The sequence below is a fragment of the Myxocyprinus asiaticus genome, chromosome 7 (assembly GCF_019703515.2).
Source record: "Myxocyprinus asiaticus isolate MX2 ecotype Aquarium Trade chromosome 7, UBuf_Myxa_2, whole genome shotgun sequence".
NCBI classification, from domain to species: Eukaryota; Metazoa; Chordata; class Actinopteri; order Cypriniformes; family Catostomidae; genus Myxocyprinus; species Myxocyprinus asiaticus.
In genome coordinates, this window is record NC_059350.1 from 35,363,484 (window position 1) to 35,384,918 (window position 21,435).

The 21,435-nt window shown below is 45.3% G+C and overlaps 1 pseudogene; it reads left to right on the forward strand.

The window, feature by feature from the left end:
* The first annotated feature begins 10,937 nt into the window (after positions 1-10,937).
* LOC127443560 (uncharacterized protein K02A2.6-like) lies at positions 10,938-15,686 on the forward strand (annotated as a pseudogene).
* The last annotated feature ends 5,749 nt before the right edge of the window (positions 15,687-21,435 follow it).

The following is a 21,435-nucleotide window of genomic DNA, read 5'->3' on the forward strand; positions in this document are numbered from 1 at the left end:
GCTAAGTGGTTGAATCCCTCCAGACCGTGCCTCATGCCCTCATGGGACCTCTCTGTAGTCCTTTGGGGTCTACGGGGAGCCCCATTTGAGCTCCTGGAGTCAGTTGAGCTTAAGGCACTCTCTTTGAAGACTGCCCTCCTGACTGCGCTCACTTCCATCAAGAGGGCAGGGGACCTGCAGGTGTTCTCTGTCAGCGAATCGTGCCTGGAGTTCAGTCCAGGTTACTCTCACATGATCCTGAGACCCCGACCGGGCTATGTGCCCAAGGCTCCCACGACCCAGTATAGGGATCAGGTGGTGAACCTGCAAGCGCTGCCCCAGGAGGAGGCAGACCCAGCCTTGGCATTGCTGTGTCCGGTGCATGCTTTACGCATCTATTTGGATCGCACGCAGAGCTTTAGAAGCTCCGAGCAGATCTTTGTCTGCTTTGGTGGACAGCGGAAAGGAAGCGCTGTCTCCAAACAGAGGATCACCCACTGGGTCGTTGACGCCATCATGATGGCATATCACGCCCAGGACGTGCTGCCCCCTGTGGGGCTATGAGCCCACTCTACTAGGAGTGTAGCGGCCTCCTGGGCCCTGACCAGTGGCGCCTCTTTGGCAGACATGGGCAACACCCAACACCTTTGCGAGGTTCTATAATCTCCGGGTTGAGCTGGTTTCGTCCCGTGCGTTGTCAGGTCTGAACAGATAAGTTCAGGGACAGTAACTTCCCCTTGCGAGTGACACCCCCCCCCCAACGTAGACATGCTTTACGCATCTATTTGGATCGCACGCAGAGCTTTAGAAGCTCCGAGCAGATCTTTGTCTGCTTTGGTGGACAGCGGAAAGGAAGCGCTGTCTCCAAACAGAGGATCACCCACTGGGTCGTTGACGCCATCATGATGGCATATCACGCCCAGGACGTGCTGCCCCCTGTGGGGCTATGAGCCCACTCTACTAGGAGTGTAGCGGCCTCCTGGGCCCTGACCAGTGGCGCCTCTTTGGCAGACATGGGCAACACCCAACACCTTTGCGAGGTTCTATAATCTCCGGGTTGAGCTGGTTTCGTCCCGTGCGTTGTCAGGTCTGAACAGATAAGTTCAGGGACAGTAACTTCCCCTTGCGAGTGACACCCCCCCCCCAACGTAGACATTTACAGCCCCCAGTCGGTTAACAAATTCCACTCTTTTTGGGGTGAAAAAAGAGGAAAAGAGGCCACAGCTGGGCTAGCCTGTCCCTATTTTTGTCCCTGTTCCCGAAGGACTGTTCGACGCTCATAAGTGTGTTGGGGGAGGTTACGTGACGGCCTGGTGCGCTGCTACGAGGCACACAGAGGTCTGCCCCTCTTGCACCGCCAGTCCATGTAACACAGTTCAGCTAGTTGTGGCATTTTGTATAGGGACCCCTAGTGTCACTACATCGACACAATGTCGAGTGAGTGACAGATAGGGAATGTCCTGGTTAGTTTCGTAACCTCCGTTCCATGATGGAGGGAATGAGACTTTGTGTCCCTCTTGCCACAACTCTGAACTACCCGCTGAAATGGCGGGGACCTTGTCTCGGCTCCTCAGCACAAAACCTGAATGAGTGGTTGCATACCAGCTCCTTTTATACCCGTATTTCCAGGGGAGTGGCATGCAAATACCACTCGCCAATTCCCATTGGCCTTTTTTCAAAAAGCAGAGGTGTTTGGGGCTCCCAAGAGTGACACCTAATGTCACTAAATCGACACAACATCTCGTTCCCTCCATCAGGGAACGGAGGTTACGAAAGTAACCAGGATGTTATCATGATTAAATAATAAACATACAATATAATTCTAAAACAGATCATGTATTTTTAACTGTTCACTCACTAGGAATATACAGCTGGTCATTTGCAGTGACGTCATGTAATGGAATTCATGTGTTAAAGGAAAAGTTCACCCAAAAAATAAAAATGATCTCATCATTTACTCACCCTCATGCCATCCCAGATGTGTATGACTTTCTTTCTTCAGCAGAACACAAACAAAGATTTTTAGAAGAATATCTTAGCTCTGTAGGTCCTTACAATTCAAGTGAATTGTGGCTAGATTTTGTAGCTCCATAAATAACATAAAGGAAACATAAATATATGACTCCAGTGGTTATATCCATGTCTTGTAAAGCGATGATAGGTGTAGGTGAGAAACAGATCAACATTTAAGTCCTTTTTTACTCTAAATCTCCACGTTCACTTTGGAGGAATTGTTGCATATTAACATACAAATGGAAAGAGATTCACAAATAGAAAGTTGGTTTACAAATAAATTTAATCAGATCCACAAATAAATGTAAGGAGTTTCACAAAAATTAAATGAATTCACAAATAAAAAAATTAGATTTACAAATATATATGTGTAGGGCTTTACTGGTTGTTTAGATCAGTGTTACTATCAGAAATAATTAATAATTATTTCTTTAATTATTAATTAATATTTAAATTAATTAATTGAATCTAACTCATTAAAACCTCATATGGGGCTCCAGTAAATGTAGTGCACTACAGGTTGCACCTGAGTGCACTATGTTTAGGAGCGGGTTTGGTTATTAGCAATAATTAATAATTATCAAAGATAATTATTAATTATTAAAATCAATAGAACATTGATGAGAATCAGTGTTAGCTTTTTTTCAATCCTTTAAATCAACAATTATCAAAGATAATCATTAATTGTTAATGTCGATGAAACATTAATTAAAATTAACACTAGCTTACTGATCATTCAAATTCAACAATCATCAAAGATAATTATCAATTATCAAAAATCAACAGAATATTAATAAGGATTAACACTGACGGGGCACCACCCTGGAATCAGGTACTAATAACCAGATAGTATAACAGTCTCAATATTAGATTTACATACATCCGAAGAATATCGATTTTCGGGAAAAAACAATGAATGAATGCTTGAATCCGAGCACTGCCATCCCATCAGCATGACACAGGTGTATGCAAAACAAACCAAAACACTTCTCTTTGTAATATAAACAAAGTTTATTTATGCAGTAATATCAATTAATAATTAATACAATGCAGTCAATAAACTTCCGACTTACAACTACAAACTAAACAGTGATATGATTAGATATGGAAACTAAAATAATCCTATAACACATAAGGTGTGTGTGTGTGTGTGTGTGTGTGTGTGGTTAGTAAGAGAGAGAGAGAGAGAATAAAGTGACGGCCCTAAAGCTGATTTCACGATCATGGGAGAGGAAGCAGCTGTTAGTTTATCGCTCAGAGACGCGGTGGACGGCTCCTAAACATTCCCGCGTTCTTTGACTCTTTAATGGATGAACTCAGTTTACCTGTCTCAACCACGATGGCGAAATTGCACAACAGTCCAATTTGGTTGGACCACAATACAGCAAAACAAATTTGTGATAATTAATACCCTGAGTATTAATAATGAGCGGACATGGCAGTCCATAAACTGTACAAGCAAAAAACCTTGAAACACAAGAATAACACACTATAATATTCTATCTCTGCCCAGACGTAAACCTCTTACTTGAATCGCATGAGGACACAGGTAGAATGTGTTTTCCTCCGTCCTTTAACTCCGACCCGGTTCCTTGAGGCTCGGGTGATGACGGGAGCCCGTTTCCTCGCTCTGTCGGCGGGCGTACGGCTGACTGCTTCTCGGCGGGCTGGCGGAGAAATCAGAAATGTCGACTTGATTGAAGATGGAAGAGAAATCTTTTATCTCTTCACTTCTGCAGGCAAACGGATGAAGATGCGGATTGCTCAGCGGTCTCCTTCGGATCCGTTAGAGTGTTTGGTTGAACACAGAGTAATCTCAACTCGTTCAGCGAGATGGAGATTGTATGGCCACAGTTTCAAGTCGGACGTTACTTCCTTGTGCCACGAGGTTGCACCTGAGAGCAGCGATGAGTCTATACTCGGTGAACAAAGTTGCTGGAAGCAAATCCTGGAAGCATTTCAGAGGTATTTCTACTCCTGATGATGTCATGGTTGGAGGGACGTTCTGTTGTGTGCCTCATCCAATAGCAGTTGAGAGTTCGATCCTTTAGTGAGCAAGGCTTCATGCGATTTGTAGTCTGTTTTGGACTCCCTTTGTTTGATTTTGGCTCGATTTTTATCAATAAGATTTACGACTTGGTGTGTGGGGGCTGAGTTAGGTTTTACGACTGTGTAAGGCCTGCCTTTGTCTTCTATCTGAATACATGAGGCCCAACATATGTTAGGAATTTCACAAAAATAAAGTAAATTCACAAATAAATAAAATGAGATTTGCAAATAAAAAAAATATTTACAAATATATTCTTTTAACTCACAAACACAACTCTGTCCAGCATTCATTTGTGAATCGCGCACATTTATTTGTGGATCGCTTCCTATGCATTTGCGAATTGCTACACGTATTTGTCGATTTTGAAACAAATCTAACGTCAAGACATGCTCACAAATCTACAGATAGGTGGACTCCAACCATCGTCTACTCAAGCCAATCAGATAACAGCCACATTACTCGGATCAATCATAGCACGTTCTATCTTCAACAAATCACACTTCATTTTACTATCAGGACGGGACTAGAGTCACAGCTCTCATGAGCATGGAATCAAGCACATACAGATAAGTTCCAAGACTACAAACTTTTAAAGAAACGGATGTCATCTGAGGAATATTGTGACTTAAGGTTCGTTTCATTTTCACTCGGTTATAAACATGTGTAGTGTCTTGTTAAATGTAGACAGCTGAAATTTGCCCATTTGTAGAGTGTCCTGATCATTAGCTTTATAGCTAACCTGGCTGACTGTATGAGTTCATTTTAACCAAACTCCTTGCTACATAATAGAAAATGTATGTATGTGTCGTCAAAACATTTACTCTTAATGTTACATGGCAGATCCAAACAGACACATTACTAGACACTACAAAAGATCAGTAGAACAGATAGTGTCATTATAAAACACGAATCATATTAGATGATCTTAGAAGCACAAACCATAAATTAATACCCTATATTACACAGTGTACAAGATCTGCTATGGCATTAATTTGGTTTCACATTATGTTAATGTATTTAATAAAAGCAGTTTTAAGGTCATATTTATTAGAATTTGGCATTTTAGCACTTTTGTGTGAACGTTGTAGGAGGTACGATTACGGGGTCCCTTTCTAAAATACAGCATCATGTTCTGACAGTGATAATAAGTTATTGCCCACCTTTTCAGATGTGTTATATGAGATTCTTTATTTTTCTGTTATGTCAGATTTCTTTTAAGTTACAATGTCATGTCTTGAAATGAAAGTGCAATATCAAATTTTAATAAACCGTAACTGTGTCTTTGGGTAGACTCACTTAAAAATGAAAATTCTGTCATTTACTCACCCTAATGTATTTTTAAAACCTGTACTATTTAGTTTTTTCTGTGGAATATGAGAATACACTGTAAAATGTTGATGCTGCTAATGAGGCTGAAATGAAAGCGAGGCTGTCAGTCCCTATCATAATTCCTAACATCTCCTTTTGAGTTCCTCCCACAGAAGTCGTTTGGGTTTGGAAAAACATGAATATGAGTATAAATGATGACATCTCATTTGACAAAATATTTTTAAAACAAATCTTTTATTGAGTTCTATCAAGGCATTTTGAGGTAAATCGATTTTAAAGAGTGTCTGTTGTGACGGTGGCAGCCCCCAGAATAAATTTAAATAAATAATTCAATTAAATAATAATAATTAAACAAATAAATTTGGGTGCCAGACAGGTTTAGGCCTGTCACCAAGTGTAGTTTGACCCTGGATAGCTCTAAGCCACTTGTTACACAATATGTTAAAATGAACAGTTTTGTTTGAACTCAAAGAATACACATACAAAAAAGGTTCATTTCTCATTTGTGTATTATTTCAAATGAACAAAGGCAGACAGATCTCACACAAATGAAAGGAAAAAGGATGAATGATACAATAAATCAAAATCAACAATAAACAACAATAATTAAGTATCCCCAAATAAATATATGCATATGTTTGTATGTGTGTAAGTGTGTGAGTGCAAAGAGGGAGTTTTTAAAAGGAATGATTTTTTGGTAACAAATTACAGGTTGTCATGCATGTAACTACAAAAGACAATACATTTGAGTACATGTATTTACACACACAAACACAGGAATTGAACATTACAAGTGGAGTGCTTGCATTTGGCTTGTTGTACATGAACATCCTCATTGCCACGTCATGGTATTGTATCAGTTGTCTGGGATGGATCCTAGTCAGAGTAATAACATTCTGCACAAATGATTGGAAAAAATAACAGTTAAAAAGAAGTCCATTACCGTATAGAAAAGAACATATTACACAAACAAGATTGGGCCATGGAGCTTTGTGATGTCTTACCACCAGTAGCACAAAAGTCCCACAACTGTTTCCATCTTTTTGTGATGTGGAGTAGAGAGCACCAGTTCTCCAGTATCCTCGCAACTCTTTTATTATTATTATTATTATTGTACTTCTGTATCTCACAGCCCATATACTTCCTGAGTAAATAAGTGAAACATGCATTGTTTTACAGGGTTAACATAATTATTTATTGTGAGTAACATTGGACTGGTCTGCCATAACACTAAGTGCTAAAAATATAAATCCTTTGAAATATTTCTTCAATGATTTTTATTTTATTTTATATATACATTAACATAATGTGAAACCAAATTAATACATAGCAGATCTTGTACACTGTGTAATATAGGATATTAATTTATGGTTTGTGCTCCTAAGATCATCTAATATGATTCATGTTTTATAAAGACACTGTTTGTACTACTGATCTTTTGTAGTGTCTAGTAGTGTGTCTGTTTGGATCTGCCATGTAACATTAAGAGTAAAGGTTTTGATGACACATTTCAGTCAAGAAACATGTTTAAAATTAAAATAGCAGACTCATTGTTACGATTCTCTGTTTGCCCTGCGTATAGCCTCTGTCATCTGTTTCCCCTTGGACTACACTTCCCATGATTCCCTGCCCTGATCGCTACCAGCTGTTCCCTATTGTTTTCACCTGTCTTCTATTACCTCTTTTATCCTCATGTATATAATGCCCTGTTGTCTGTTTATTCCTTGTCGGTTGTTACATGTTTCCGCTTCAGTCTATGCTCCGGTTTCGGTCCTGTTTATTATAGTTTGTTTTGTTTCCTGGTTATTTGTCTTGCCCTGTTCCGCGTTTATCCTGTTTTGTATTTTGTTTTACTTTCATTAAAGCATGCTGCACTTAGATCCACCTCTTGTGACCTCCTTCCTTGCAACAGAACAACCGACCGAACTGAAATGGATCTAGCAGCGTCCTTTATTCAGTTAAGCCGAGCAAATGTACCCGTCAAAGAATATTCACGTCTGTTTTGCATCCTGGCCAAATACACTGAATTTTCTGATTCCACACTGAAATCGATGTATCAAATTGGACTCATCTCACACCAGTGGAGGGAGTTGCCGGTGACTGGAGATTACACATGGGAGGAATATGTGGAGCTAATATTAACAACATTCGCTTCAGAGGATCCTTCTCACTCAATTCCGATCCCGGCTTTCGAGACTTCTATGCCATGTCACAATCACGTCTGAATCTGCTCCACGCCATGTCACAGCTATGTATGAGTCTGCTCCACGCCATGTCACATCCCAGCCTTCCGCGACTCCCTGCTTAAAGCCCTTCTCGGACCTTGTCTCCAAGTTGAATTATCCACCACTGATGTCGGTGCGTAGGGTCATGAAGACCCTTCCTTGCAGCTTGTCAGTACTCCTGCCTGCCATGGCCAACGAGCCAATGCCCACACCTGCCACGGCCAATGCCCACGCCTGCCACGGCTAACGAGCTGAAAGCTTCATCTGTCCCAGAGCCTGCGTTGCCAGCCTGGCCCGTCCCAGAGCCTGCATTGCCAGCCTGGCCCATCCCAGAGCCTGCGTTACCAGCCTTGTCTGTCCCAGAGCCTGTGCTGCCAACTTCAGCCTACCGGAGGGGGAGAAAGGCTTCTGTTCCCGAGTCTCTGCCCACGTTCACAGAGGTCGTCTCCGAGTCTCTACCCATTTTCACGACCACGGAGGTCATTCCCAAGTCTCTGCCCATGTTCACGACCACGGAGGTCATCTCCGAGTCTCTGCCTATGCCCACGACCTATGCCATTTCCCAGTCATCCTGGACTCTTAGTCTCGAGCCTGCCACGGCTCCGCCTTCCATGGCTCCGATCCCCGAGCTTTCCATGGCTCCGCCCCTCGAGCCTGCCACGGCTCCGCCTTCCAATGGTTCCGCTCCTCGAGCTTCCCATGGCTCTGCCTTCCATGGCTTCGTCCCTCGAGCCTTCTATGGCTCCGCCCCTCGAGCCTGCCACGGCTCCGCCCCTCAGGCCTGCCACGGCTCCACCTTCCACAGCTTCGTCCCTTACGTCTCCTGACCCTGTTTCAGCCCTGTGGCCGCCAACCAGGCCTCCTAACCCAGTCCCTATCTTGAGATGGCCTTCTGGATCTCCTGGCCCTAATAGTAAAATGAAGCATGATTGGTTGAACATAGAAAGTGCTACAATTGGTCTGAGTAATGTGGCCGTTATCTGATTGGCTTGAGTAGACCAGGGTGGAGTCCACCTATTTGTAGATTTGTGTGCACGTCTTGATGCAAGATTTGTTTCAAAATCGTGTATCGATCCGCAAATGCACAGGAAGCGATCCACAAATAAATGCGCATGATTCACAAATGAATGCTGGACAGAGTTGTGTTTGTGAGTTTGTGAGAAATATATTTGTAAATACATTTTTTATTAGCAAATCTCATTTTATATATTTGTGAATTCACTTTATTTTTGTGAAACTCCTAACATATATTTATAAATCTCATTCTTTTTATTTGTGAATTAATTTCATTTTTGTGAAACTCCTTACATATCTGATTCAATTTATTTGTGAACCAACTTCTTATTTGTAAATCTTTTTCCATTTGTATGTTAATATGAAACAAAATTAACCCCATAACTTTCCCTTTACATCTGAAAGTCACATGTGCCTGTATAGCGCCCTCACTGCCTAATGAGGGGAAATATTCATGTTAAATAAGACACAGGACACGGAGCTGCTGCTTCAATGCCAGAGTCTCTGTTTTGTCTGACAAAGACAAATCGCCAAAAGCACACTAAACATTCTTTTTAATACATGCATTTTTAACTCATTACTCCCATCTGTATTTTTATACATGTATATGAAACTCAATCTTATAAACTCTTTTAACACTTTTAAAACACTATTAGTCACATTATTTACCCAAAAATAAACATTATATTTGTGTTTTAACTCCATAACCACACTATATCATAGACCACGTTGTCTCCATCATTAGCATATAGCAAGGGTCTTCAAGAGGGGGTCCGCAAATTACTGCACTCGTAGTAATCACTCGCACGCGTGTGAGAGACGGTACTACTGCTCTCTATATGCATATTACGCAGTCTTCGTAGGGCACCAACTCCCTAGGGGGCACCAGAAACTTCACCAGCTGCCCTTACTCGCACGTTATACGTTATTCAAGGACCCGGTAGTAGTCGCGGAACACAAACGATAGTCTCGCGCTCGCACATCCCTGGCAAGAGAGGAGTATGTATTTTAGTCCATCCACATTCTGAAGCCCCTCAAGTCTGTATGCCAAATCTTCCTCTTGCAGTAATCCTTCCTCATATTCATGCATCCTGTTTTATTTTGTTATGAATTAAATGGAACGCCTAACATTGTTAATATTTGACAAAATTAGCCCATCGCCCATGATCATTACGAGCCGTGCATAACGCAATGCATATCATGTTAAGCAGCGCTGCAGTAGAGGGTTGCGTAAGTAAATGCGTCTGCTATGAGTTTTTCGTGGTGTGTGAATGTCATCCTACATTTCTTGTTTTATTAGTTGCTTTTTGCTTTCAGAACAATAGCCTATACTTAATATACAGTATAGGCCTATGTATATGTATTATGTCTAAATATAGAGTTACCACTGAGATTATCAAGCTGCCATAGGCTACAGTGACTGTCAAATCAACATAATTAAAGGTGCATACAGTCATTTTGTCCTCATTACAACGTTTTCCTCCTACAGAAATGAACTGATGTATAAAATCGATCACTAACATGAGATCAAGTCTCCAGATATAGGCCTATCAGTAACCTTATAAAAGTTTTTTTATTCTGCATGGGCAGTCTGCCTTTCTGTTTGTCTGTCTGTTTATCTGTCTATTTTTTTTTATTATTTGTTTTATAGGGGGTGTGGCACAGTGATTAAAAATGAAAATTAAAGGGGGCCTGGGTAGCTCAGTGAGTAAAGACACTGACTACCACCCCTGGAGTCACAAGTTCGAATCCAGGGCGTGCTGAGTGACTCCAGCCAGATCTCCTAAGCAACCAAATTGGCCCGGTTGCTAGGGAGGGTAGAGTCACATGGGGTAAACTCTTCATGGTCGCAATAATGTGGTTCGCTCTCGGTGGGGCGCATGGTGAGTTGTGCGTGGATGCTGCAGAGAATAACGTGAAGCCTCCACATGCGCTATGTCTCCGCGGTCACGCGTTCAACAAACCATGTGATAAGATGCATGGATTGATGGTCTCACACACGGAGGCAACTGAGATTCATCCTCCACCACCTGGATTGAGGCTAGTCACTATGCCACCACGAGGACTTAGAGCGCATTGGGAATTGGGCATTCCAAATTGGGGAGTAAAAGGGGAGAGGAAAAAATAAAAAGGAAAATTACAAATAGCACTTCATGTCAAATAGGTTGCAGACCTCTGCTATACTTAGTTTAATGATTATTTTCAGTAGTGATTTTAACCACCATGCAAACCACTCAATTGCGTGGGGCCCCAGACGTCGGCGGGGCCCCGCCCCAGTAGGAAAGCTCCACAAAAAAAAAAACACTTCAAGTTGTCAACACGCGAATATGCTGTCGTCAGCGGCAGCGCTCTCAGAGCGGTTCACGTTAGAGGTCCGCCGGTTCGGGAAAGTTTTTCAAGTAGGAGTTCGGTTTGTAATTTATGAAAAAATATCCAGGCCTTCCGAACTTGTTTCGCCCACTCGCTCTCACTCACAGATATGCGTGAACGAATGAGTTAGGGGCTGTTCACACCGAAAAAGTTTTGCGTGCATCTGCTCTATTTTTCAATGGTTTTCCTATGTAATCACACGCCGGACGTACAGTATGTCCTTGACTACTGCACCACGTCTTGCTGTTTCTTCAGTGTCTCACACAGGACCGGCACATTTTTAGACAATGTGTCAAGTTAAAAACGCATGTCGAGACACCTGCATTCTGTTTCATTCGTTGCGCTGGGTCTATTGTTTTTAGTGCAGGTTTCACAAAGATTTAACATTCTGAACAAGTTCAGGTTGCAAAGAGGTGACTGTTACAATGTTTAACATTATTGTAGATTGTTCTGAACCAAGAGAAGTTTCAGTGCTTGATAAATGGCAATGTTTTTTCCCCCTTCTGCTCTAGTGTGTTGAGGGGCCACCGTGCCTTGTATGTTTACTATTACTGTTACAAATGTTGCCTACTGTAATGTAGTGACTGGCTTTTGCAAGGGTGAGGCTCCTTTAAGAGGCCAAAAGAGGGGCATTCTGGTGTTGGGTGAATATGTGTTTTGTTGGCCAGAGGTATTCTGGTGCTGGTCAAGTGAAGCATGTTCTGTGATACTTGAGTTCAGTAAAACTTTCCAAAGTTATGACCGCCTCCTGTTGTTCAAGTATCTTACACTGGCGAAGAGCGGACTCGAACCGACTGTGTGCAGATAAGTCTATATGGTGCGGCTGTTAAAGTGAACGAAAATAACCTGCATCTGGATGCGAACATGACTACGTTCGGCCGTATCAAAGAGTTTGATGAATGCTCGAATAACTCTTTTGAAGAATACATAGAAAGACTGGAATGTTTTTTCATGCAAATGACATTGTGGAGGGTGCAAAGAAACATTCCGTGCTGCTCAGTGTGTGTGGTGCAAACACATATTCCACTTTACGTTCAGTGCTTGCCCCAACACAGCCCTCTACTGTGACTTAAACACAGTAGAGGGCTGTGTTGCTGCCTTAAAATGCCATTACAGCCCGGTGCCGTCGGAGATTGTTCAATGTTTTCATTTCCACAATTGTAAGCAGAAACCTAATCAAAGCATTTCTAACTACATTGCTGAGCTTAGACTTTTGTCTGTGCACTGTGCTTTCGGGGATCAGATAGAAGCCGGGGTTGTGGATGAAGCGCTACAGTGACGCCTGCTGGCTGAAATCACGCTCACATTTAAAGAGGCAGAGGAAAAGCCGCTAGCTGCTAAAACAGCATTGTTAAATGCTCGCCTACTTCGTCAGCAACAAAACGAATCATTGCTGGAAGATGATGTTCATTATGCAGCCCATGCGCATGCATCAGTAAATAAGACAGCAGCTCCAAGTGAAAATCAAAAACATGACAAACCATGTTTCAGATGTGGCGGTCAGCACACCCCACAAGACTGTAGGTTTTCCACTGCTGTATGCCATTATTGTAAAAAAAGAGGACATATAGCTCGTGTGTGTTTAACAAAGACTAAACGTGGTACTCACAAGGATGCAGCCAACGCCACAGCAGAACGGCATACAAACATTATAACTCACAAAGAACAGAATGATTATTCTGTTTACAGCACCACTACGAAATCAAAAAGAGGGGGGCAGAAGCCATATCTGGCCACTGTAATACTGAACAAACAAGCACACACAATGGAAGTGGATTCAGGAGCGGCATGCTCCTTGATTAGTGAGCATACTTATCAATCATTGTGGCCCTCCCAACCCCCTGAAATGCATGCAAACAACAGGCAACCTTGGAAGTGAAAGGAAAAATACTTATGGAAGTATTGTACATAGGAACACGAAACACACTGCCTTTGTTCGTCATCCAGGGCCAGGGCACTAGTCTGTTGGGACGGGACTGGTTTGATGCCCTAGGAATATCAGTTGAAGGAGTACACAGGGTACAGCTGCAGTCTATAGAGGAAATACTGACTGAATATTCAGAGGTTTTTCAGGACACTGGGGTTTGCCGATCTCTATTGACATTGATTCCACAGTTACTCCACGTTTCTTCAAAGCCCAGTCAGTTCCTTTTGCTTTATGGCCACAGCTTGATGAGGAGTTGGACAAATTGGTGGCTCAAGGAATTTTTGAACCTGTTCGACATGCAAAGTGGGCCACACCTATTGTGGCTGTAGCAAAAAAAGATGGGGGCCTGAGGATTTGCGATGATTACCGCTGTAATGTGAATACAGCTGTTAAGCCTGACGTGTACCCTATACCCACAGCATCTGAACTGTTCTCGAAGCTAGCTGGAGGAGTAGTTTTCACTAAACTTGATTTGAAACAAGCTTATCAGCAGCTTCCATTGGATGATGACGCAGCTGACTTATTGACTATTAACACTCACCGTGGGCTTTTCCAGGCTCGACAGTTGCAATTTGGGGTGTCAAAGGCCGTTTCAGTATTTCAAAGATTTATGGACACCTTGCTCGCAGGAATTCCAGGAGTCCAGCCATACCTGGATGACATCCTGATTTCGGGCAAAACCATAGAAGAACACAACGCACGGCTACGGGCCATACTGAAGTGCTTTGCTGAAGCTGGGCTACGTCTAAAAAAAGAGAAAATAATTTTTGTAGCTACTCAAGTGGAGTTTTTGGGGTTTAGAGTGGATAAGGATGCATCAAACCAACCCGTGAAAAAGTGGAAGCTATCCAAAAAGCTCTGCCCCCACGGAACAAAACAGAACTTCAGGCATTCTTGGGGCTGCTTAACTTTTACAGCTGTTTTCTTCCCAACAAGGCCACCATCATGGAACCCCTGCATCGACTTCTAGACCAGTCTGCTACTTGGCAGTGTGGAGCGAAGCACAAGATGGCATATGCTCAGGCGAAACAGTTGCTGCAAACAAATAAAGTGCTGGTGCATTATGATGAAAAGAAACCCCTGGCAGTGGTTTGCGACGCCTCACCCTATGGACTTGGGGCTTTATTGTTCCACATGGAACGTGATGGCCAGGAGAGGCCCATTTGCTTTGCTTCCAGAACAATGACCACCATTGAGTGGAATTATGCCCAAATTGATAAGGAAGCATTGGTGGTTGTTTTTGCTGTCAGAAAGATTCACCAGTATCTCGCAGGCTGCCATTTCGTGATTTTTACGGACCACAAACCTCTGCTGGGACTCTTACACCATTCCAAGCCAATGCTTGCCATCCTTTCACCACGGATGCTATGTTGGAGTTTGATCATTGGAGCTTATGACTATGAGCTGTGCTACAGACCGGGCAAACACATGGGCAATGCTGACGCCCTGAGTCGCTTACCCTTGCCGGCATCTGATGCTGTTACACCACCACCCTTGGAAGTATTGCTACTGGAAATGGTGCCAGATGCACCCATGCATGCTGAACGAATCGCTAACCTTACGCTTAAGGATCCTGTCATGTCATGAGTACTGCACTGGGTCCTGCATGGGTGGCCGGCCAATGTAATGGATAGCCGGTTCAGACCCTTCTTTTCACGCTGCCATGAACTCTCTGTACATAAGAACTGTTTGCTATGGGGAAGCCGTGTGGTTGTTCCTTGCTTGGCGAGGAGAGAAGTACTTGCTATGTTGCATGACGTGCACCCAGGCATTGTACACATGAAGGGACTCGCAAGGAGTTATGTGTGGTGGCCGGGTATGGACAGAGAGGTAGAGGAAACTGTCAAGGCATGCAAAACCTGTCAGAAGTCACGTCATGCACCTCCTAAGGCGAAAGTGCACCCTTGGGAGTGGATGACTAAAAGATGGTCCTGGCTGCATATTGACTTTGCAGGACCTTTTCAGGGCAAAATATTCCTCATAGTGGTTGATGCACATAGCAAGTGGCTGGAGGTGTCTCTGATGAGTTCCATGTCATCGTCAGCCATTATTAACACTCTGAGACTACTTTTTTCAACACATGGTTTTCCCGATGTCCTCGTCTCAGACAATGGTGCTTCTTTCACCTCTGTGGAGTTTCAAAAAGTTTGCTGAGCACAACGGCATTCGGCATGTCACTACAGCACCTTATCACCCGAGCTCAAATGGTCAAGCTGAACGCATGGTGCAGACAACCAAAGAGGCCCTGTCTCGCATCACCAAGGGCGAGTGGCAGACCCGGCTCACCCGTTTCTTGTTGTCACAACACGTTACACCCAATTCGTCAACTGGAAAATGTCCTGCTGAGTTGCTCATGAATTAGCGACTGACCACTGCCCTGGATCGTCTGCATTCTGACCATGAAGGTGATATGCTCCGCAGACAGGAGCTGAATGCTGACAAATGCCCTGGCATGGTCAGAGAGTTTAAACCGAATGACCTGGTGTACATGAGAAGTTACACCAGAGATTCTAAATGGATGCCTGGAATCTTCGTGGATGTCACAGGCCCCTTGTCATACAAGGTCAGGACTGGTGATGGGCATATGCACAGACGACACGTTGATCAGCTGCTGGACAGGGCGGCACCCTCAGCCGACCCACCAAGACCCGAGACAGATGGCTACACTGTCCATCCATTTGAGCCTGCAGTGGCTGAAATGTTTGAGTTACAGCTGCCCTCAGTTGATGTGGAAAACCCTGATAGTGGCTTTACTGGAGTTGAGGGATTGTCTGAGTAGCTTCCTTCTCGGAGGTACCCCGTACGAGAGCATCGCCCTCCAAGAAGATTTTCAGATTTTGTGGACTGGGGAAAAGGAGTGTAATGTATTGACTGGCTTTTGCAGGGTGAGGCTCCTTTAAGAGGCCAAAAGACTAGGAGGGGCATTCCGGTGTTGGGTGAATATGTGTTTTGTTGGCCAAAGGTATTCTGGTGCTGGTCAAATGAAATATGTTCTGTGATGCTAGAGTTCAGTAAAAGTTTCCAAAGTTGCGACCACCTCCTCCTGTTGTTCAAGTATCTTACACCTACGATACCTACATAAAATACAGCCTTTTGCAATATGGTGAACAATACACTGCAGCGTCACAATATGAGCTCCAGGTGAAAGTAAATAAGACTAAATACTATTAAATTAAATACTATTAAATACTAGTAAATATATTACTATTGTATACAACAATTCTTTAAAGTAATGTAATACTGTATCATACTAAAATGACAAACTGGACAACAATAAAAAAATTGTTGGGTTAAAATAATATTAAAGAACAACCTAATTGCAAAATGTTAGTGAGTGAAGTAGTAGGTTTTGCACACACTGTTCATTTAAAACAAGTGTTTTGTAAAAAGATATGTAGGTAAATGTCCTGGTTACTTGCGTAACCTCCATTCCCTGATGGAGGGAACGAGACATTGTGTCAATGTAGTGACACTAGGGGTCACTCTTGGGAGCCCGAAACACCTCTGGTCTTTGATAAAAGGCCAATGAAAATTGGCGAGTGGTATTTGCATGCCACTCCCCCGGACATCCAAGTATAAAAGGAGCTGGTATGCAACCACTCATTCAGGTTTTATGCTGAGGAGCCGAGACAAGGTCCGGCCATTTCAGCGGTTAGTTCAGCATTGTGGCAGGAGGGACACAATGTCTCAATCCCTCCATCAGGGAACGGAGGTTACGCAAGTAACCAGGACATTCCCTATCTGTCACTCACTCGACGTTGTGTCGATGTAGTGACACTAGGGGTCTCTATACAAAACACCGCAACTGGCTGAACTGTGTTACGTGAACTGGCGGTGTGTGACAGGCAGACCACTGTGTGCCTCATAGCCAGCGCACCAGGCCGACACTTAACCTCCCCCAACATAGTTATGAATGTCGAACGGCCCTTTGGGGACAAGTCGACTACCCAAAAGATAGAGACAGGCTAACCCAGTCGTGGCCTCTTTTCCCCTTCTTTTTTTCCACTCCCTAAAAAACAAGGGGGATTATCCGACTGGGCCGCCAGGTCTAGTTGGGGGGTGTCCCTCCCAAGGGGAGGACACCACGGAGACCACACTTCGCCCAAAGAGAGGGGGGTCTTGTCGACCATGTGGAGAGTCTCATGGTAGATCCTACCCAACAGGGGAGGAGTTGCTACAAACATGGAGACTGTAGCAGATGGGGCTCTGCCCAAGGAAGACGCAGTTTGCCAACAGGGAAACAAATAAGCAGAAGGTATACATCACATGGGGTTACCTTACAGGGAACCACCACATGCGGAGCACCTAACCCAGAACAGGGCTCTTAGTTAGCACGTGTAGTGGGCTGGCAGTGAGTCTCTCCGAAAACTCGACTGCCACAGGGCTCGGAGGAAGTCAACCAGGGAACATAGTTTGTGAACACTACTGGGAATTAATGGCACACGTCTTCAGCTCAGAGGAGGTGAAAGGCACTATGTGCAAGCGATACACCTGGCCAGCTATCCCGGGCTTATCCGCTTGTATTGCATGCCACTACCTGGGATGAAACCGGTTCCACCCGGAGGTTGTAGAACCTTGCAAATGTGTTGGGTGTTGCCCAGCCTGCTGCTCTGCAAATGTCTGTTAGAGAGGCACCCCTGGCCAGGGCCCAGGAGGCCGCTACACCCCTGGTAGAATGAGCTCGTAGCCCTACCGGGGGCGGCACATCCTGGGTGTGATATGCCATAGCTATGGTGTCAATGAGCCAGTGGGCGATCCTCTGCTTGGAGACATTGCTTCCTTTCCGCTGTGCACCAAAGCAGACAAAGAGCTGCTCAGAGATCCTAAAGCTCTGCGTGTGATCCAAATAGATGCGTAAAGCACACACCGGACACAGCAATGACAGGGCTGGGTCTGCCTCCTCCTGGGGCAGCGCTCGCAGGTTCACCACCTGGTACCTAAAAGGGGTCGTGGTAACCTTGGGCACATAGCCCAGTCGGGGTCTCAAGATCACGTGAGAGTAGCCCGGACCAAACTCCAGGCACGTTTTGCTGACAGAGGACGCTTGCAGGTCTCCTACCCTCTTGATGGAAGTGAGCGCAGTCAGGAGGGCAGTCTTCAAGGAGAGTGCCTTAAGCTCAGCTGAGTGCAAAAGCTCAAAAGGGGCTCTCTGTAGACCCTGAAGAACTACAGAGAGGTCCCATGAGGGAACGAGGCACGGTCTGTAGGGGTTCAGCCTCCTGGCACCTCTCAGGAACCTGATGATCAGGTTGTGCTTCCCTAAGGACTTACCGTCTACTGTGTCATGGTGTGCTGCTATAGCAGCAATGTACACCTTCAAGGTGGAAGGGGACAGCCGCCCTTACAACCTCTCCTGCAGGAAGGAAAGCACCGATCCATCTGCACATCTCTGGGGTCTTCCCGTCGGGAAGTACACCACTTAGCGAATAGACCCCACTTAAAAGCATACAGGCGCCTCGTAGAGGGGGCCCTAGCCTGAGTGATCATGTCATGATCATGGGGGGGCTGTCGCGAGGAGCGTGAGGTCAGAGAACCATGTCTTGGTGGGCCAGTAGTGTGCTACCAGGACGACCTGCTCCTCGTCCTCCCTGACCTTGCACAGAGTCTGTGCAAGTAGGCTCACTGGGGGAAATGCCTGTCCTCACAACCCGTGGAGACTGTCACATCGGGGGCTGATGTGAGCCACAGCTGGGCGCGCAGGGGCGGGGAGACCACCGCTGGAGCGCCAATCCTACAAGGGAAACCCGGTGGATGGTGGTTGTGATGACGACCATTCACACTGGGTATGTGACCCAGGGAAGGAGGAAACCGCTCTTTTACTGAACTGTTGGGTACCGCAGCCACATGGGCATGTGGCGAAATCAAATAAAAATGCAACAAAAGATTCTCCACCTGGCCCTCCACCGGTAGATGGAGTGGTCTTACTACCAGCTCCAATGCAGTGGGTTTCGTCAACCCTGGGTCGCCCGTCTCAGGGGTGCTTTGACGACCTTTGTGCATTCTTGGCAGCCAGCCGTGAGACGGGTGGCGTCTGCTTCCTGCGGTGGGCTCCACACCGTGGCCGGGCCGAAGGGGTGGGCTGCGGCGGAGCCGGTGCAGTCACCGCAGGGGGACGCCCTTGGCGATGAGCAGATGGGGTGTGGGATCTTGAGCCGCACCGGGGCAGAATATGCTGGATAGCTTCCGTCTGCTGCTTCACCATCGAGAACTGCTGTGCAAAGTCCTCGACGGTGTCGCTGAATAGGCTAGCCTGGGAGATGGGGGCAGCAAGGAACTGTGTCTTGTCGGCCTCACCCATCTCGACCAGGTTGAGCCAAAAGTGGTGCTCCTGGACCACTAATGTGGACAGCGTCCACCCGAGAGACCGCACCGTGACCTTCGTCGCTCGGAGAGCGAGGTCGGTCACCAAGAGCAGTTCCTGCATCAGATTTGGGGCGGAACTACCCTGGTGCAGTTCTTTTAGCGCCTTGGCTTGCTGGACCTGCAGGAGAGCCATGGCGTGCAGGGCAGAGGTGGCTTGTCCAGCAGCGCTGTAGGCTTTGGCCGTCAGGGACGACGTGAACCTACAGGGCTTGGATGGGAGCTTTGGGCGTCTGCGCCAGGTGGCGGCGCTCTGCGGGCATAGGTGCACCGTGAGCACCTTATCCACCGGGGAAATCACCGTATAGCTCCTGGCCGCCTCACCATCGAGGGTAGTGAGGGTGGGGGAACTGAGAAATCGGGACCGGGCAGTAAAAGGTGCCTCCCACGATTTTGTCAGCTCCTCGTGCACTTCCAGGAAGAAAGGTACTGGAGCGGGCGTGGCTGCTTTGAGCGGTGCCGCAAGCCCAGGAACAAATCATCGAGCCGCGAGGGTTCAGGGGAGAGCGGAGGGTTCCACTCTAGCCCGACACTCGCGGCTGCCCGGGAAACCATGTCTGTCATCGCTGCATCAGCCCGTGACTGGGCAATCGACCCCAAAGGGGGGAGCCCAGCTGAGGCTTCTGCGTTTGACTGGACAAGCCCGCTCTCCGATGCTGTGCTCGGGAGCTCATCAGCTTTGCGGGCTCTGAACAAGAGATCGAACTCGCCGTGAGACGAGCCGGCGGACTCATCCGGAAGCCCAATCGGGGCAGCCGAGCGTGCTGGGGAATGGGAGGTCCGCAGGGGGATACCGGGCAGAGGCGATCCTACTGGGGTCCCCAAATCGCCCCCAGTGCTAGCCGCGCTGGCCTCAAACCGACTGCAACGTTGCCATGGTCATGTTCTCGCAGTGAGAACATGAACCATCCACAAATGCTGCCTCCGTGTTGGTCGCGCTCAGACACGAAAGACAGCGATCGTGACCGTTTGAAGTTGAGAGGTAACGACCGCAACCAGGAATAACACACAATTGGAAAGGCATCTTTAAAAAGACGTTCCGTGTGTGCCGCTCTTTTAGAGAAATGTACCCTTTCAGGAAAATATACTCTCTTTTTTCTGCCGAAGCGCCCAGGGGCATACTCTGCAGTGCACCAGTGCAGAGGAGGGAGAAGCCGCCGAAACGCGTCATCAGATCCAGCAGAGGTGAATGAACAGTCGTGAGAATTCAACTCGCTGAACACAACCGCTCGGCTCCAAAGAGAAAATCTGAATGAGTGGTTGCATACCAGCTCCTTTTACACCCGTATGTCCGGTGGTGTGGCATGCAAATACCACTCGCCAATTTTCATTGGCCTTTTATCAAAGACCAGAGGTGTTTCGGGCTCCCAAGAGTGACCCCTAGTGTCACTACATCGACACAACATCGAGCGAGTGACAGATAGGGAATATAGCTTTTTTTTATCACTGTATTGTGGAAAAATTGGAAGATTTATTTAATTAAACATTTTATATGTACTTGGCTACAACGGCTGAAAGGATGAATGTAAATTTATTATTTAAAATAAATTTTATGTAATTTTTTGAGCAAACATTTTCAAAATGGGGCCCCGGGTTGGTCGGTTGCTTGGGGCCTCAGAAATCGTAAACCCGAACTTTAAACCCAACTTTTTAAACACTATAATTTATGACATTTACCAATTTAATACCTTCAACAATTAACAAGTATGAATAGATTTCATTTATGTGTGTTTCATACCTGATAAAGGGAGATATAGTGTTAAATAAAAAGACACAAGACAGGAAGCTGCTGCTTCACTGCCAGTATTTGTATTGTTTGAGCAGTGCTCTTTCACACTACAGGTGAACACTCCCAAAGGAAAAGTGATCAGTAACTCCATTGGACCACACTGAACAGGAATAATCAAATAATTATCAATAACACAAAAGGATTATTTAATACCTGTTTGAACAGCAACACATTTGAATCAGGATAATAAAGAAATGTTTCCCTCATATCACTTTACTGTTTCATCTTATTTTTTTTATGACCACCACACTCTCCCTTCAAAAATAAATGTTGTCTGACATTACTTTCATTTTCTTCTCTAAAAGGTTTAGACTTCTTAGAGATTACACTGAAAAAAATGATTAGTTGAATTTATTAAATTTTTTTAAGGTAAGTGGTT